The 16,776-nt window shown below is 36.4% G+C and overlaps 1 long non-coding RNA gene across 2 annotated transcripts in view; it reads left to right on the plus strand.

Moving 5' to 3' along the window:
* The first annotated feature begins 358 nt into the window (after positions 1-358).
* Positions 359-16,776, plus strand: part of LOC134559964 (uncharacterized) — a 32,882-nt gene continuing 16,464 nt past the window's right edge. For both annotated transcript variants that reach the window (XR_010082654.1, XR_010082652.1), the window contains exons 1-2: positions 359-730; positions 12,099-12,229. This is a non-coding gene — a long non-coding RNA (uncharacterized LOC134559964). The remainder of the gene's footprint in view (positions 731-12,098; positions 12,230-16,776) is intronic.

The following is a 16,776-nucleotide window of genomic DNA, read 5'->3' on the forward strand; positions in this document are numbered from 1 at the left end:
AAATGAGGGCCTTGCTACATCTGTGTTGCTGGCAGTGTACAAGTCATAAATGGAATCAAGCTTTTTAAAATCATGGGGTATCAAATGTATATTTTTAGGAAAAAAAAAGTGTTTCTTCCTTACAAAAACTCTTAGGTATCAGCAAAATGTACTGTCTATTGCAACAGTCCACACTCTTAGGAATTAAAATGTCACGTGTACTGCACAGGAAATCATTGCTGTGGGATCTCTAACATATTATGATATTAGATAAGTCACCATGAAACAGAAAAGGGGAAAAGTGATGGTTCCTGTAAATTCAAAAATTAACCTTCTTTTTCCTTATTTCTATGAATCAAAAGACTTGAAAATTTCCAGTTCTTTTCTGTTCCATTGGTGGAATATATTTACACTATTTCTAAGAACCAGGAAGAAAAAAACCAATCAGTTGTTTGGGATTCCTGACATTAAAAGTGATTAAGAGCCAAATCTGCTAAGGAGGTAGGTGCTGTAAATACCTAATTTCTTCAAGATCTTGAGCTTTATACACTAAACTAACAATTCCGGCTTCCTTAGAAGACATAAATACCAAACTATTCATGTATTTCCTCATTACTTCAAGAGGGATAATGTTTCAGAGTTTAGTTTACAAAATACAGCTGGAGTTGGCATTACAGATGGGAAACACTCGGCACCACAGCTCACAAAGGGCATTTCTTGGGGTCATCTCTGAGGGTGTGTTGGTGCGTGGGTGAGTGTCTCTGTGTTTGTGTTTGCTTTCACTTTGCTCGGATACGGTAAATGCAAAATCAGTTTTGATTTTTCACAAGTGCTATTGAAGCCACTGTAAGAGCTGCAGAGTACATTCTGTGAGTCACAGTTGACTTCTTTGAACGTTTGAGCTTTTCCTGTCTGTAATGTTATATTCTTGAGAAAATTGCTGCTTACTTTTTTTTTTTTTTTTTTCTCCTTTTTTTTTTTCATTTTTTTCTTCTTCTGTGGAAACAAAACAAAGCTCTTGGCAAGGCACCCTGCACTTACAGCCCTCTTCCTTCTCCTTTGTGAGGTGTGATGTCACCACTTGGCACTGGGAAAGTCATTGTCTCGCTGAGACTCCCATAAATGGCCTTTCTGTGCTCCTGATTTACATGTTCAGAAATCGGATGGGAATTGCTTGCTGTGGTGACTCCCACTTTCCTTTCAGTTAAACATGATTTGATAGTAAATATCCACAGGATACATTGTTATTCATGGTACATCCTGCCTACCACCTAAGCAGTCTTTTTTTTTTTTTTTTTTTTTTTTTTTTTTTTTTTTTTTTTTTTTTTTTTTTGGTTCTTTTTTGGAACTCTGAATTTGAATGGAATTTGCAAAATAAAGCTCTTCTTCCCTTCTCCCCCCTCTCCTTCCAAACATTACAAATGTTGGCTCTGATATTTGAACATTTCAATCCTAGAACAAAGGCAACTTGTTTCTTTATTTCAGAAGTAAACTCATAATGGTGGCACACTTCCAGAGTGGTGTACTATTCCTTACAGGGTTGTACTTACTATGCCTTTGACAAGTCATGGCAAAGCTATTCTATTTTGAAACTGCTCAGGATCGATTCATTTCATAATGAAGCATTCCCTTCTGGATTGCAAAAATGCGTGGGGTTAAATTAGAGGATAAAGGAGTTTTTGTGATTAAAGAGCTCCCCACAGTCTTCTCTTAGGCTTTGGCAAATAACTTTATCTGAGTTTTTCACCTGTAAAATGAAGAAAATATTTCTCTGTGCTTTTGGTTTGAGTTTTGTTGCTTTTTTGTTTGTGTTTGTTTTTGTGTTGGGGGGAGTTTATGTGTATTTGAAGACTTTAGCAGCTGAAGCTCCATCTATGTACAAGAACTACCCCAGTGAATTCCTGATCTCACATGAGCCATTGCGATAAAATAGCTAATAATAATTAAATCCCAAATCCTAAAGAACTTCAAGATTAGTGGAAGTTCATCTCTCATCTGAAGCATTTTCCCCTCTCACAGAATAAGCACAGTGTAAACAATGGCAAAATGTCCTCTGACTTTCCAAAAGTCAGTACCAGTCACCAGTGAACCACATTTGGAGCTTAGATCAGGATTCAGGCAGTCCTCAGCTGCAGTAAAAGGCTTGATGATGTGATTTCTTCCATTCTTTTAAGCTTTTAAAAATATGTCTATGATGAACATTTGCCATCTGTATTTGTTAGAATGTGATAGGCAGGATCCTTGGTTGATGCAAGTCAATGCTGCTCTGATTTACACCGTATTAGGTTTGGCTCTCTGCCTGTTAAATAAAAAGGGAGCTCAGATATTGTTGTAAGTACCGCTGTGAGCTATTTTTACTTAGTCAACCAAGAAAAAAATATCACCACCCTAAATAAAGAGAGTTTTAACAAGTCCTGAGTAGGTACTCCAGGGCTGTGAAAAATCTGTTTCTTCTCAGTGAGCATCTGGAACCCCCAGTGGAGCTCTGGCCCGTTCCCATACGCTTTTCTCCCAGCAATAACACTCGAGAGTGGCACTTTCCCATCAGCTCTGTGGAGCAGAGCTGTAACCTCAGGAAGGAGTGAATAAACATCACTGCCAAGCAGCAGCTCCTGAGGAGAGGGGTGAAATTTCACGTGTTTAGTTCATGTGGAGAAAGGAATGTTGACCAAGTTCATCCAAGTGATTGGAAAAATATCTTGGGCTCCACTAAAATTACTTTCTCCTTCTGAGAGCTTGACAGCCACTTTCTGTTTCATGACAGCAGCATTTTTCAACAACTAAACTGCCGAAAAATGCTGAAGCAATCTTTATGGAAAGAATTATTAAGCAACTGCCCTATCATGAGCTAAACAAAAGAGACAGCTTTTTAGACACATTTTACATTGGAGGTACAGGATAAGACTGCAATTTGTGTTTTATCAGACAGCATGTGTGCCTATATGTGATGCAAATTTAATATTCAAAAGCTTATTTAGTGTTTTGAGAGCAAGAACCTGATATCCTTTACAATTACAAAAATCCAGCTGATGAAACTGTTATTTAATTAATAATTTCACAAAGCAAGAGATATTAGTACATTCAACAATGTCTTCTAGCGTGTTTCCAAGTGGAACCTCTGAAGGAATACACATGAACTCCTCTGTATTTGGAGTGAAAAAAAATTTGTTAAGACAACTAAGAGAAAAAGATAGAGACAGTAACCTGTGAAAGGGAGAGAGAAAATAGATATGGTAGAAAAGGTTATATATAGGATGGAAAATAAGTTACAAGGATTTGAAAACATCTGGAATACATTTCTGGAATGTCTCTGAAAAACAAGGCAAACCACAGGAGGAAAGTCACACTAAGCATTACTCAATTCTTTTCTTCCTTTTCTTTTTATAGAGGAGGGGATGCAAAAAATGTTTGATGTTAATGGAAAAAATTCTTCCAGTATATGTGTTTTGCCTCCATAGGCCTCAACTGAGTAAGCACAAACCTAATTTTAAACATTTCAACAGCTCCTTAAAAATCACTGGGATTATGCTTGTGTTAGAATTAGGGATATAAAAGGGCCTGAGTGAAAACCTCTTTCCTGTGTTTTTGATGAGCTTTGGAATAGTCTGGCTCCAAGTGCCTTGCTTTCCATGTCCTACACCTTGAAATTCAGAGATTGAAAAGTGTCCTTTTCCAACTGAACAAGAGCTATATTAAGAACAGTTTTAGTCCAAAGTCCAGTGAAACACACTTTTGTCCTTGTTCAGCCTCAGTATGCAGAAAATGATAAGAGTGAAGTGGTTAGTAAAAAAAACAGAAAGTTGCAAGGTACCACTTAAAACAAAAATCAGCTTCTATGGATGGATGAAGCACCCAAAAGTAAAGATTTTCTGATTTGTAAATGTTATACAGGTGACACTCTTCATGGTTCATTTTACAGGTATCCTTCATGGTGTTCAAAATTTAACTGCTGCTGCTGAGACATCCTTAAGCAAAAGTAGCAATTCTGGCTTTAGCCAGAGGGCAAGGTTTCTATCTGAAACAAGAACTTGAACCTCCTCTATCCCACCATTGTGAAGGAAAAAAAAAACCCACAAACAAACAAACAAACAGCCTCAAACAGACAACAAAAAAACCCACAGTGTTGTTCAGAGAGAGGCCATGACTGCGTGAACTGAGTTGATGTCATGAGAAAGGGATCAGGCCCAATATTTATGAAGTCTTCCAAGCTGGAATGTTTGTAAAATACTGTGAATTCTGGACCTGAAACCAGCTGATGTGTTCCAAAGGCAGTCAGTTCTGAAAAATAAACAAAAGCAGTGCAAAAGTGACACTCCAGGGAGCTTTGGATCTTCTCACTTCCCACGCTCTGTTATTCCCAACCCAATTCCCTCATGAAATTATTCAGCTCTCGTGATCCCTTAGAAATAAGGATGTTCTGTTATCAGCACTAGGAAAGGGCTATCTTAGTAGCCGTGCTTGTTAGGGTCATATTCTAGTTTTAGCCAACCTGAAAACAGGGACCTGAACCCTAAATATTGTAACTGACCTTGGTGGGGATCCTATCCCATTATCTGGGGTCTACCCTGTGCCACCAGCACTTTTTGTAAAAAGAGGAAGAATTCTTCAATACATCTGACTTTTGTACTCTTCTCCACCAACTGCCTTACAATCACTATCCAAAAGAAAAAAAAAATGTTCTGCTTCTCAGACAATTATATGATTCATCAAGTTTTCCTTTTTTTTAATGAAAATTTTAATCTTTAATACTCTAAAACAGGACTCTCTATCAGATGGAATTAACCACCTTCCATGAAACATGTCTTATCATAAGTTTTTCAGGCCTTAAAAGAACCCAGAACTTACATTTGTGTGGATTCCACATAACCATAGACAATTGCTATGGAAATGGTGAGGTCACTTCAGCACAAAGTCTGAGCATAAGAGAGATCTCCCTGAAAAAAAAAAAAACAAACAAAACAAATGGAAGGTTATGGATTAATTCCTTATTCATTATCCAAACTCCCTGAATGATGAAACAACAGTCTCTTCTGGAGGGCTGAGAATGACAAGCTAATTTATTGTGATCTCAGCGAACGTGCAAAAGACAAGTCAGATTTCTTTGGTCAGAAAGAGGCAAAAAGTTTTAGTGTCTTGTGGTTAGAGTTCTCACAGGAAAATCTCAGTAATTCAAATGTCGTTGTCTTGTACATTAAGCTGAAACTGCATACAATTTACAAGGAGTTGTTTTGTGGCCAGCTGTGACCCAAAGGAAGGTATTTCTTTTTAAGTTCTTTATTAGTATCATCTTTTCCAAAGTTGTCAGGAGATAAGCTACTGCACATTTTCTATTAGATCTTACTGTGACAGTACATCACTAAACAGAGCTAAGCAGAGCTCTGCAATATTTAATTATTTTCCTTCTGAAATAATCTTTATGTATTTTATTCCCTATCTGAGCCTGACCACAGTAGTTAAGTAGATGCTGCAGTGTAGTTTTATTTAAATTGACAATTATGATTATGGACCCTTTTGCCTAGGATTTTTGGTGATGTATATTTAAAGGAGACAAGTAGACAGAATAGTGCACTTAGGGAAATCCTACTTGAAAAGCAATTTTAATTTGCATTATTGATAGACAAAAAAAAAGTACAAAAGGTTTAATGGAGTTTAATGAGCAGGTCTTGTGATTGCAGCATATTCCCAATAGCTTCTGTCTATTATCTCAGCATTATAGTAATCCTAGGAGTCTGTTAGTAAAAATGTGTGAGCTCTTCCTATCTTCTGCCTCTCTGACTTTTTCATCCAGCTCTTTTCTATTGCCTTTGGAAGAAAGAGCAGCTTCTCAACTTTCCTCTGGGCCACTGAGTCCCACTGTGCATCCTGCTTCAAACTACAAAACATAATCACAATGGGCATGAAATTCTCTTTTTCATAGCCATTTGCCAGGTGCAGTAATTGCATGATGAGCATGAAATACCAGGGGAATCCTCCTATAAAGTGGGTATTGAACGAACAATGGGCATAGATGGCAAAATTACAATTCTCTGATCCTAACACTCCTGTCCTTTCTGCACATTAGCTAAATTATTTCTTTTTCTGATCTGCTACAGAGTGGGTGATTATGTGTTGCAATGAAATTGCTGTATTGAAAAATGCAATCTTCATTACTTTTATGTCAATTCATAATCATTTGGGACAATCTTTAATTCTGATGGTGTTTTTGTTATTGGTAAGTGGTATAGAAGAATGATTTAACTTTATGGCTGGTTGATCAATAGGTCACTTCCATGATAGCATAGATTGCTTATGATCTCTGCCATTGGCACTTGTGTTAATATTTCTGTTACCTTTAATTATATTTTTCAAGAAAAGACCACATTTAAAGTAGCACGTATACAGGATTATTTATGATGGAAATTCAGTTTATAAAATTAGTGAAAATGGACATTTATATCTGTTATATTTTGAATCACTGAAAGACTTAAGGGAAGAATGATACATATCCATGTGCTAACAAAAATTTCTGTGGAAATTGGTTTCTTTCCAGGGAATAGTGACTACAGAATATTTTATTTATTTGGAAATGCCTTTTTTTTTTTTTTTAATGAGGATGGCAAATTTTGGAAATATAAATTATTTTTTATGAAAAAATTAATTATCTCAGAAGTGCCCATAGTATTTATGGAACTATAATTGTACCAGATTTTCATTCCCTTCTCTGAATTGCACACTATGGCAGAATGTATTAACAATACTGTCTCAGCTGGGAGAAAATGCTGTGAGACATTTTGGGATGTGCCATTTGACAGAAGAATATAGTCATGGCATTAACTGCACACAAATCTTTTTAACTGAACTCAGACTAAAAATTCCTAATTTTCAGCTGAAAATTATTAGCCTTTTTTTTCCTTTTAAATTGATTATGTTTTTATTAATATTTTCAGTAGGGATAAGTGAAAGAAACAGCTACATTATAGAATGAAAATTCCTGACAAGTCTTTCTTCAGTATTTGGATGCTATTATCCACTCAGAAGCTCAGTGAATTGGAGAGCCAGACATGCTGCAATTGTCATTTTAATCAGCACTAGTGGTGTAGAGCTGGTGGCAGTATATATTAGACTGAAAATGAATCACACAGTACAAAAATGTCAATGAAACAAGCTGAGGTCTACAGAAGTGACTTTTATTTATCTGTAGTATGAATTTCACTTCATCATCACTTCAATTAAATGAAGAAAACAAGACTTTAGCTTTACTTGAGTATAATAGAAGTGAAGTCTTATACTGAAGACAACTGAACCAATATTTTCCTAGGTAACAATGTTATCAATGTTAATGGTGTTAATAATATTTTGGCAAACATCACAGTAAAAATTAACCAAGAGAGAGGCACTGATCTGTCATAACTTTTATTTTTACTGCCAGTTAAACAACTTCTGTCTCAATAAGTGATCTGTGAATCTGGCATCTTATTACTGGTGGTAAGACTATTCATCTTTAGTTATTTTGACCCTTGAAAAGGGAACTCATATCCAAAATGTTTAATATCTATCTTATTTCTCAACAAAAAATATAGATTTGTTGGTAGTCAGTCACTGATTCACGCCCACAGAATGAAGGGGACTCTTGGTACAGAGTCAGAAATATTGTTGGCTGTTTAATTCTCTATAGTTCCATATTTTATTTATGAAATGGTAGAATTTAGTAAGACATTATGAAATAAAATATGAAATTAATTATTATACAAGATTCTTTATAACTGTATTAATTTTGAAGAAATTGTAGGAAGCACAAAATAATTCCCCTAGAAATTAAGTTGCTTTACATTTACTACGGCTGTGAAGACTTAGAGGTAGATGAGTAATAATTTTTCATTCTCAACAATAGTTTTACAGATAATGCTTGAGACATGCAAAGGATGATTAACAAACTGTGCATTCCAATCTATTGGCATCATGCTAATAATTCACTCCAAAATAAGTTCGCCATTCACTACCAACTAGGAAAAAAATGCACAGACTTGGCATTTTGCTCACGTTATCTGCTTTCATAACCACTCATTTTCAAGTCAAGGCCAAGAGCTTTCCTAAAACACGTTTAAGCATGTAGGCTATATTTACCATAAATATATATTGTGTCTGAACTCAAGCTTTTCATTAAAAAAAACAGATTTCAAAACTGGGCTCTGGCACAGGCTCCCCAGGGAAGTGGTCACAGCCCCAGCCTGGCAAAGATCAAGAAATATTTGAACAATGCTCTCAGGCACATGGTGTGGCTCCTGGGGATGGAGCAGGGCAGGGACTGGAGCTGGACTTGGTGATCCTTGTGGGTCCCTCACAACTCAACATCTTCTGTGATTCTATAGTTCTGTGATTCTGTGAAAATTAGGATATAATTAGTAATACAATCATAACATCTTATGGGAATTTTTGGATCTACGCTTTAAGTTCATTTTTTCAATCTTTGAAAAAATATCACTGCTTGAGAAAAATAAATAGCCTTGATTTTTCTCTTTTGTTTGGTTCTTTGTTTTTTGGTTTGGGGTTTTCTTGGTGGTGGTGGTGGTGTTTGGTGACGTGTGTTTTGGTTATTTTTTACTACTCAGTGTTTTAACATGAAAAAAGCCGCTAAGATCTGTTTTTTGCTAAAGTTTTGCCTCCTTGAAGACACATAGAAAACATAAGAAAATTCACTGGTGGAAAATCACTTTTAGCAAGTTACTTCTGTGGTGTGAATACAGAAAGCTCATAAATCAGTATTGCCATCAAATTTGAGTTACATTACTTTTGGCAGATCTCAAAACTTTTTTTCTTTTTTTTTCAAACTACAGAAAGGTGTCTGGAGATATCAGAAACTGAGCCTTAATCTCACACACTACAATTTGGAACAGAAGAAAAAGAAGGGGGAGCTCTTCAAAAATCAATTTTATTTCAGAGCCTTTAGAATTACTTTAAAAAAAACCTGTTTAACCACATTCTGGGCAACAGATTCCCTCTGGGCAGCCTGAAGCTGTAATTCATGCAAAGATTTCCTCTATCGTCTTAAGGAGGATACAATTTAAAATGTTTATATACAGACCTACTAAGAGCTGATATAGTGGCTTTATATTCATAATGTATGTCACAAAAGTACTTAAAACAATTTTTACTTAACATATCTGACTTTAAATTCAAAGGTGGTTTACTCTTGAGAGGCACTTTGCTTAGTAGTATGTGTTGGGAATGTGCTTATTCTCAGCTTTCCCAGAACATTTTTGTGAAAAGTCAAAGGAAAAGCAGAGAAATAAATCCTAAAGATGGTTTCAAATGCAATTTAAAATGAATAATGGAAGGATTTGAGATGTTATAGTGGCTTTCAGGAACCTGAACAAGTTCAAGTTGTTACAGCTAAGAAACAAATCTCAAAAGCTACGAGCTTCTTGATTGCAGCCTGCAAATATGTACATTGACTTTTTGAAAATAAAATTCCTGTCCAAAGAATTTTTGCAGGAGGATGCTTGTCTTAGGATATTAAATTTCCCTAGAAGCCGTTAGGTATTGATTAGTCCTGTAGCCCTGGGCAAAGCTGGCTGTTTCTCAGAACATTGCCTTGGAGGGTGATCACTGTGATCTATGAGTTAAATGGAAAATGGAGTCTGCAGGATTTCCATCCACACAGAGAGCCCTTGCCAACCTCACCAACACATTCTCTAAGTGAATTCTGAGGTGTGCAAGTCTTATTATTAAATCCTAAGATTCTATCCAGGAGGGAATGGTCTTTTAAAAAGTATTTACTACAGCTGGATAACTACAGAAATTCCTCTTTTAACAAATGCGAGAAATTCTTGGGTTTAATGCTGAATATTCAGAATTCTTAATGCTATTCTAATCAGCTTTTTGTGAAAGTGTTGCATGAAGCACTGAATTTTCTGCAAAGGTGTAGAAATCTTTGTTCCCCTCTAAAAGATAAGCCCCAAAAGCAATAGATTTATTCAAGACTTACACCTAAGGGTGTGTCTACAGGCAATCTTTAAAATATTTTAGAAAACGAATAAGCACATGAATTTTCACAAACACTTTCCTTTTTCAATAGTAATTCAGAGGAAAATATAAATCACAGCTATTCCTAGAAAAATATTCTCAGAAATAAAACTAATGGCAAAAATTCTCAGTGAATGTATAACTATGATAGATTCCTCTGTAATGAAATGAATGAGATTTTTTTGATTTGAAAATGTGTCTAGTTCTTTCAATACTACAGCAACCAGCAAAATATTCTTTTCAAAACCTTACAGGATGTGTATATATAAATTTATGTATCTATAAATATTTGGAACTTCCAGCTGAAAACTAAATATTAAGGGGAGATTTTTCTTCTGGGTTTATCACTTGTGCTTCTTGCAGATTTATTAGCATCTGTTCTATGTCTCTGGGTTTATTTTTTAATTTTTATACTTGTAATTTTTTCCCCAAAACTCAGGCAATTTACTTTTTCCTTCTTACATTTGCACTGTTTTTATCAGCCTATTTTGTTTATTCCCATTATTATGGTGAAATGTACATATTACATAAAATTTGAGAGCATTCAAACATCAGTGTTTGCAAATCAATACTATGCTCTTGTTGTAACCTCGGACCAGTAAAATCATCATCACAAATGAAACAGTGCAGATGTCAGTAGAATTCTGTACATTATGGATTACAGGAATTGAATGATTTAGTTGCAGAGAATAGGTGCTGGAATTAAGACAACAAGGCAAACCATCTGATTTGTTGAAGTTTTTTTTTATTTATTTATGTCTTTATCAAAATTATGAATTACTTTAGAAGGCATCCCTCAAGGGAAAAATCAAATCAATTTTTTTTATTTCTGTCCTTCTGTTTTCATTGCCATGTAAAAATCACAAGATTCAAGATTTACCACTGATTCATTTCTAAGAATCATCCAAAAATGTGGATGTTTGATGATGGAATTTTTTTTTAAATTCGTTGAATTTCTTCATGTGCCTGTGTATCAGTTTTACTGTGACTTAGAGCACCTTTAGCTGTTTTGGCTTTCTGGTAAGTACCTCTTTATTGCAAAATACTACCTTAAAATTCACTAAATAAACAACTTCAACCTTTTAATCATTTGTTTACATACTCTAGCAGGACACATAGAACTGGTGTTCATTTGTACATATAATTTCCTTTCTTGCTTTTGTACCCTTCCCACCAAACATGGCTCCTTGGCTGAGTTTCCTGAGGCAGCTTCAGATCATAAGCAGAGCCACATCAGCTTAGCAACGTTTTCAATACAATAACAGTATTTGTTTGCTTAGGAACTTCCTTGTTAGTGCTTCAAAGTGCTTTATAAAACCTTAAATAGTACAGTCTGCTGGGGTTAAAACTTCCTTTGTTTGTTTGGGTACTTGTCCCCCCTTCCTCCCCTCTCCCCAGAGATGCAGGCTAATGAGCAAAGCGGGAAGAGGGGGCTGTGCTCAGCATCTCCCCCAGCCCTCATTAGCCACAGGGCATGTGCATTCCCATGGCACAGGTCATAACCCCAGGAAATGCCTCATAACCCCCTACTCTCCTCTAGGACCAATCCTGTATCAATTCTGTATCTATTCCTGTCTCAGTGCAGCTTATGAATACAGAATTGCAGAAAATATATTTCACTTCCAATGATCATTTGTCATCTGTAGCTGATCTAGCAAAACAGATAAGTTTGGTTCTCCCTGATTTCAGCTGATAATAATATTATGAATTCAAAAGTCAGATTGTCCAAGTCAATTTTCTGCTAAAGGGTACTTTTCTGGGAAGGGAGGGGGGAAGGCATTAAAAGGAAAGATATTCATCAGTTGCACAGAACAATATTACGAGAAAAAAACCCACTCTTATTGCCATATTAAAAATAATTTTTTTAAAAAAAGGTTTCAGTAAGGCTCCTTTAATGTGATAATTGAAGACAGGTTAGTAGACCTATTTTTCTTGCCAGGCAGAGAATTTTTGCCATCTAGATGGAGAAAAAACAGCTGGAAAACCCTGGCACTGTGACCTTGAGAGGACTCAGAAAGATGATCCAAGTGTATGATCCAAAAATGTTCTCATCACCAAACGCCATAGAGATTTGGATATCTGCAGGATAACAGCTTTTGAAACCTTTCTCTTTCCAGAGGTCAGTGGATGGGAGAGATGAAAGGTACTTTGGGTAAGAGCTAGGCAAGGACACCTGAACAGGAGAAAACATGGAGACTGAGAGAAGAAATTAAACAGAGAAAAGGAGGGACCAACTGGGAGTAGATGGGTATGTAAGTACTACGTATTTAAGTACAAACAAAGTTTATCAACTCTGTTTTTATAGTGTGTGGAGAGAATTCAGCATTTTGACATCCCTGAATAGACTTTTGGACAGATTAACCTAACTTTGTCCCAACAACTCAGAGAAAATTAGAGCCTAAAGAACTTCTTCAGAGTTAGATATCTAAAACGGGGTGAAATGAGTCTGACCTACACTCTATGAGGAATTAGATGATCTCAATGATTGCCAGATTTCTCCACACAGGCCTATCTTTATGATTTACCTACAATAGATTTTTTTCCTAAGAACCTGTTTCCTCCAGTACAATGGCAAACACTGACTGAGAAATGAATTAGGATTATGCAGGAAATGAGTGTGCTGCAAATTGGCTTCTTGCCTTATTACACATAGAAGTTCAAAGTTGTGTGGTAAATGGAAGAGAAGTGTCAAGAAAGGATGGTTTAATCATTAAGATAACTAAATGCTGTGAGAATCCAGATCTTTGCATCAGTGGGATTTTTGATGGAACCAAACAATTAAACCAAAATTTTTGTCAGTAGCCTTTACTGCACATTACTCATTTTCTGATTGTTCATCTTGGGTCATATGGGGACAGATTTTCCAAAACTGAGCACTCACTGCTGCAAATAAAGTCAGCTAGGTTTGAAAAGTGTTCTGAAAAGTCTTGTTGCTCCTGAGAGGGTGTATAGAGAATCTAAAACAAGTTTATAAACTTGACAGCACTGAAGTTATCTGAGCCTCAGCTCTCTGCTCGTAGTATATGAATAATAGGCCCATCAAACTCTCAGGGGCTGTGTGAAGTGAAAATCACCTCCTGTGTAAAGTATGTCACCTCCTGGCACCAAAGATCACAGAAATAGCTATAATGACCTTGTATTTCCTTCAGAGGTTTGCTAGTATACTCTAAACAAGATCTAGAGTCACACTGCACCAGAATAATAGAATAAAATATTTAATAATGGTTATTCACTATGTTAGACTTGGAAAAGAAAAAATATTTAGCTGACTCTCTAACTGACACACATACACAGACAAGCCAGATGGACATTACCCTTTCTGAGGTTCTTAAAAGCATAATGTTCTTTTGATTTTCTTTCAACATTAATATTTGGGTTGTATTACCTGTATGTACAAAACTTTCTGAGGTTTTGGAGGTGGGGGACTAGGGGTGTTTTTATTATTATTTATTTTTACCTAGAATTTAAGTTCCGTTAAGGACATTGGTCATAAGATGTGGATAACTTTGATCCCAAACTCACTCAGATCAACAGGAAAAATTCAAAAGCACTGAACAGATTTTGCCTACTTTGCAGCATGGCAACAGTCAGAGATATCTAAAGGAATGAGATAATTTTGGAACTGGAAGTGGAAGAACCATGTCAGCATCCAGCCCAGGTTTCCTACTGCCTGTAGGAAAGACAGAGTAAACCTCGGGCTGTGCTTGGCACTGGAGAGGTCTCTGGAAACCGAGGACTGGTTTGGACACCTCCCTTCAGGTGAGGTGCAGAGACAAGCCAGAGCAGAACAAGGTGGAGACAACATGACTGGGGCAGGAAATACTGGGACAAACTAGCATTCGAAGAAAGGTTGAGACAGCTGGTGTCGTGAATTAGTGTTCTAGTTTGTTTAAGGAGTCACTGGCAAAGGTTTTGGAAAAACATGTTTCATATAAAAGTGAAAGCGTGACAAGGCTAATTGGCAAGGTTCACTCTACTTTTTATTTGATGGTTAAAGCACATGCAGAAAAACCAAACTAAAATCTAAAATCAATCAACCTAAAACCAAAATCAACACAAAAACTATCTACAGGGAGTGGGGCAGGGTAAGGATAACATTAAAGGTAAAGGTAAGGGTGAGGTAAAGGGAAAGGTTAAGGGCAAGGGTAGGGTAGGAAAAGATAAGGACAAAAAGGAATAAGGGAGATACTCTCATTTAGGTGCAAGGTTTAGAGTAGACACCTTGCCAGATTGAGCCCTGGACTTCACCAACAGTTTAGGCCTAAATGTTTAACAGCACTTATTGGATAGCTTAAGGCAAAGAGTTTAACAAAAGATTCTATAGGATTTACTATAGCACAATAAGGATGCTGAAAACCTGATTAGAGAAAAATCAGGCAGCAGTAGACTTTATGAGAAATCGAGGCACCTAACTTTCTCACACTGGCCTGAGAAATTGTGAGGAAGAATCAAAAACAGTCCTTGAAAGGTGAAAACAGTTAAGGTGGAAAACAGTTAAGGTGGAAAACCATTAGCAGGTGGTGTTTTTCTAACTTGTTATTTACTTGGAAGAAATGGTCAAGGGGTGTTGTTCTGAGTGTCCAATAGTGTTTCTTTCTTGGAAATGTCTATAAAAGAATAGTGAAAAAATAAAGATTGGCTCTCTTTGCCTTCTGAGAATAGAGAGTGTGTCATTGTTCTACTGCTGTCCCTAATCCTACAATGACAGTACAACAATAACCCACTTACGGGCCTAACTCACAAATCTAAAGTATTTAAGAATCTAGGAGAACAAAGTTCATAGCACATTTGCTGTAACCTAGACACACTGGCATGAATACAGAAATGTGCATAAAATCTGCATAAAATACTTACCTGTGAAAAATTCCCCTCAAGCTCAGTGAAGTGCTTGTGTGAGCCTTTGCATCTTCTCAGAGGGTGAAGGACTTTGCCATGAGGAGTGAGGGAATCAGCCCAGGCTGCACTGCTATTGTTCAGTGGGGGTAGTACAGGTATAGCAAACTTGAGAGTTTTCTTCTTCTGGGAGGACCCACTCAGAGGAAGGTTGCTGGTTTCAGCCCCTCAGCAGTCCAGGAGAGTTCAAAATATCTCAGGAAGGCTCTTTATAGGGCTACACAAGAGTTGGCTTAGACATAATAGTTTTCCATCCTGACTGCAACTCAGGTGGGCAACTTGCTTTGAAAATTCAGTAACAAATTGTTATTCCACTTGAGTTACCATTCAGGCAAGAAAGACAAGTTTCCAAGGCTGTGCTCAACAGACAGCACTAGTTCCTGACAGCAGACAGTGATTCTGGTAAGACCTAGAGGACCTGAGCCCAGGTGTTGTTCATAAAGGCCAAGACATAAAGAACTTTTCTGAGATCACAGCCTGGCCCAAGGGGAGATGGAGCAGGGCACTGCACCATCATAGTTGGGTTTTAGGGTCTAACCACAGAGCTTGTAACATTCTGCAACAGAAGAGTGGAAGAATTTATTCTCACTTTGCAAGACAAAACCAGTAGGAAATACATGAACTTGAATTTAGGGAGGACCCATTTTAGATATCAGGAAGAGTATGTAATGTAAGCAAAGCTCTAATGGTGCCCATGGCACTTTGGTATCATCTATTACAGTAAGCTCTTAAGGAAAAGTTCTAAAAGTATCTCAGGATGACCAGAGGGATGGATGAAGCGAGCTATCCAAGACTTGACATATTTATCATTCACTACTTCTGTATTTTAGCTATAAATTGCCTCAGGTAAGGCAAATTAACTTATGTTAAAAGCTGCACTGTACTGATTATAATGTTTCAAGAATCTCAGATACTTACTCTGTAATGGAATTGAAGAGATATGAGAGCTATTGCATTTTGTAGTTACCTTTAGTTATTTAGGACCTTTCACCTAGAATTAAAGCTTTTGCAGGTTAGTTCAAGAAACACTTCTGAGAAATATCCCTGTCTAGCTGATTTTTAACACAAACTGCCACTAATGTAAGAAATGCTATTTATGTAGAAGCAATAATATATATTTACATGTAGACATTTATATGCACAAAATAATATATACATTTATATAAACATAACAGATTCTTTGAAAGGTATTCAGGGGCTGAGCACTAGTATGGCTTTTTGTGGTTTTAAACTGTTCCAGTCAAATACAAGTTATAAACAATATAACTATTACAGAAGGAAAAAAATCTCCTCAAAAATGCTTTCACTTTACAATGCATGCATGACATTTTATACTAAAATCTCCCTCAACAACAAGCAGTGGTTATTCAGTTTACATTCAATAATGTAGAAAAACAGCGAAAGTACAACCCAAAATCTCTTAGGAAAATGCTATTCTCTACAGTATGAGCAGAGCTTGTGTTAAGGCAGTTCTTTAGGTTCCTTTTTCACCCAAAATGAAGGAAAGCCATTGTTTGACTTCAATCTCTAGTGTTAACTGACCATGTCAGAGCACTCCTCTGAAATCAGCAGCATTTACTTGGCTGAACAAGACAGGAAAATTCAATTCTATTAAAGTTAGAAAGCAATCTGATGAAGAGAAATAAGCTACATACATGAAATGGATAGAAATTTATTTCATAAACATAAAACTGTCCTTCCAAAATACGTTTTATTATTTGATTTGTATCTTTGAACTAAGCCTATATTCATGAAGTAGCTTGTCAAGATATTGAGAGAGACTTGTATTATGTGGAAGACATTTTTAATTACCTTAAAATACTTCTGAGAAGTATACAGTGTTCACTGTTTTGTGTTTTTAGGGGAATCTCACTCTGGTTAGAAGTTAAATTTATTTCCATT

This window comes from Prinia subflava, chromosome 1 (assembly GCF_021018805.1).
Source record: "Prinia subflava isolate CZ2003 ecotype Zambia chromosome 1, Cam_Psub_1.2, whole genome shotgun sequence".
Classification (NCBI taxonomy): Eukaryota; Metazoa; Chordata; class Aves; order Passeriformes; family Cisticolidae; genus Prinia; species Prinia subflava.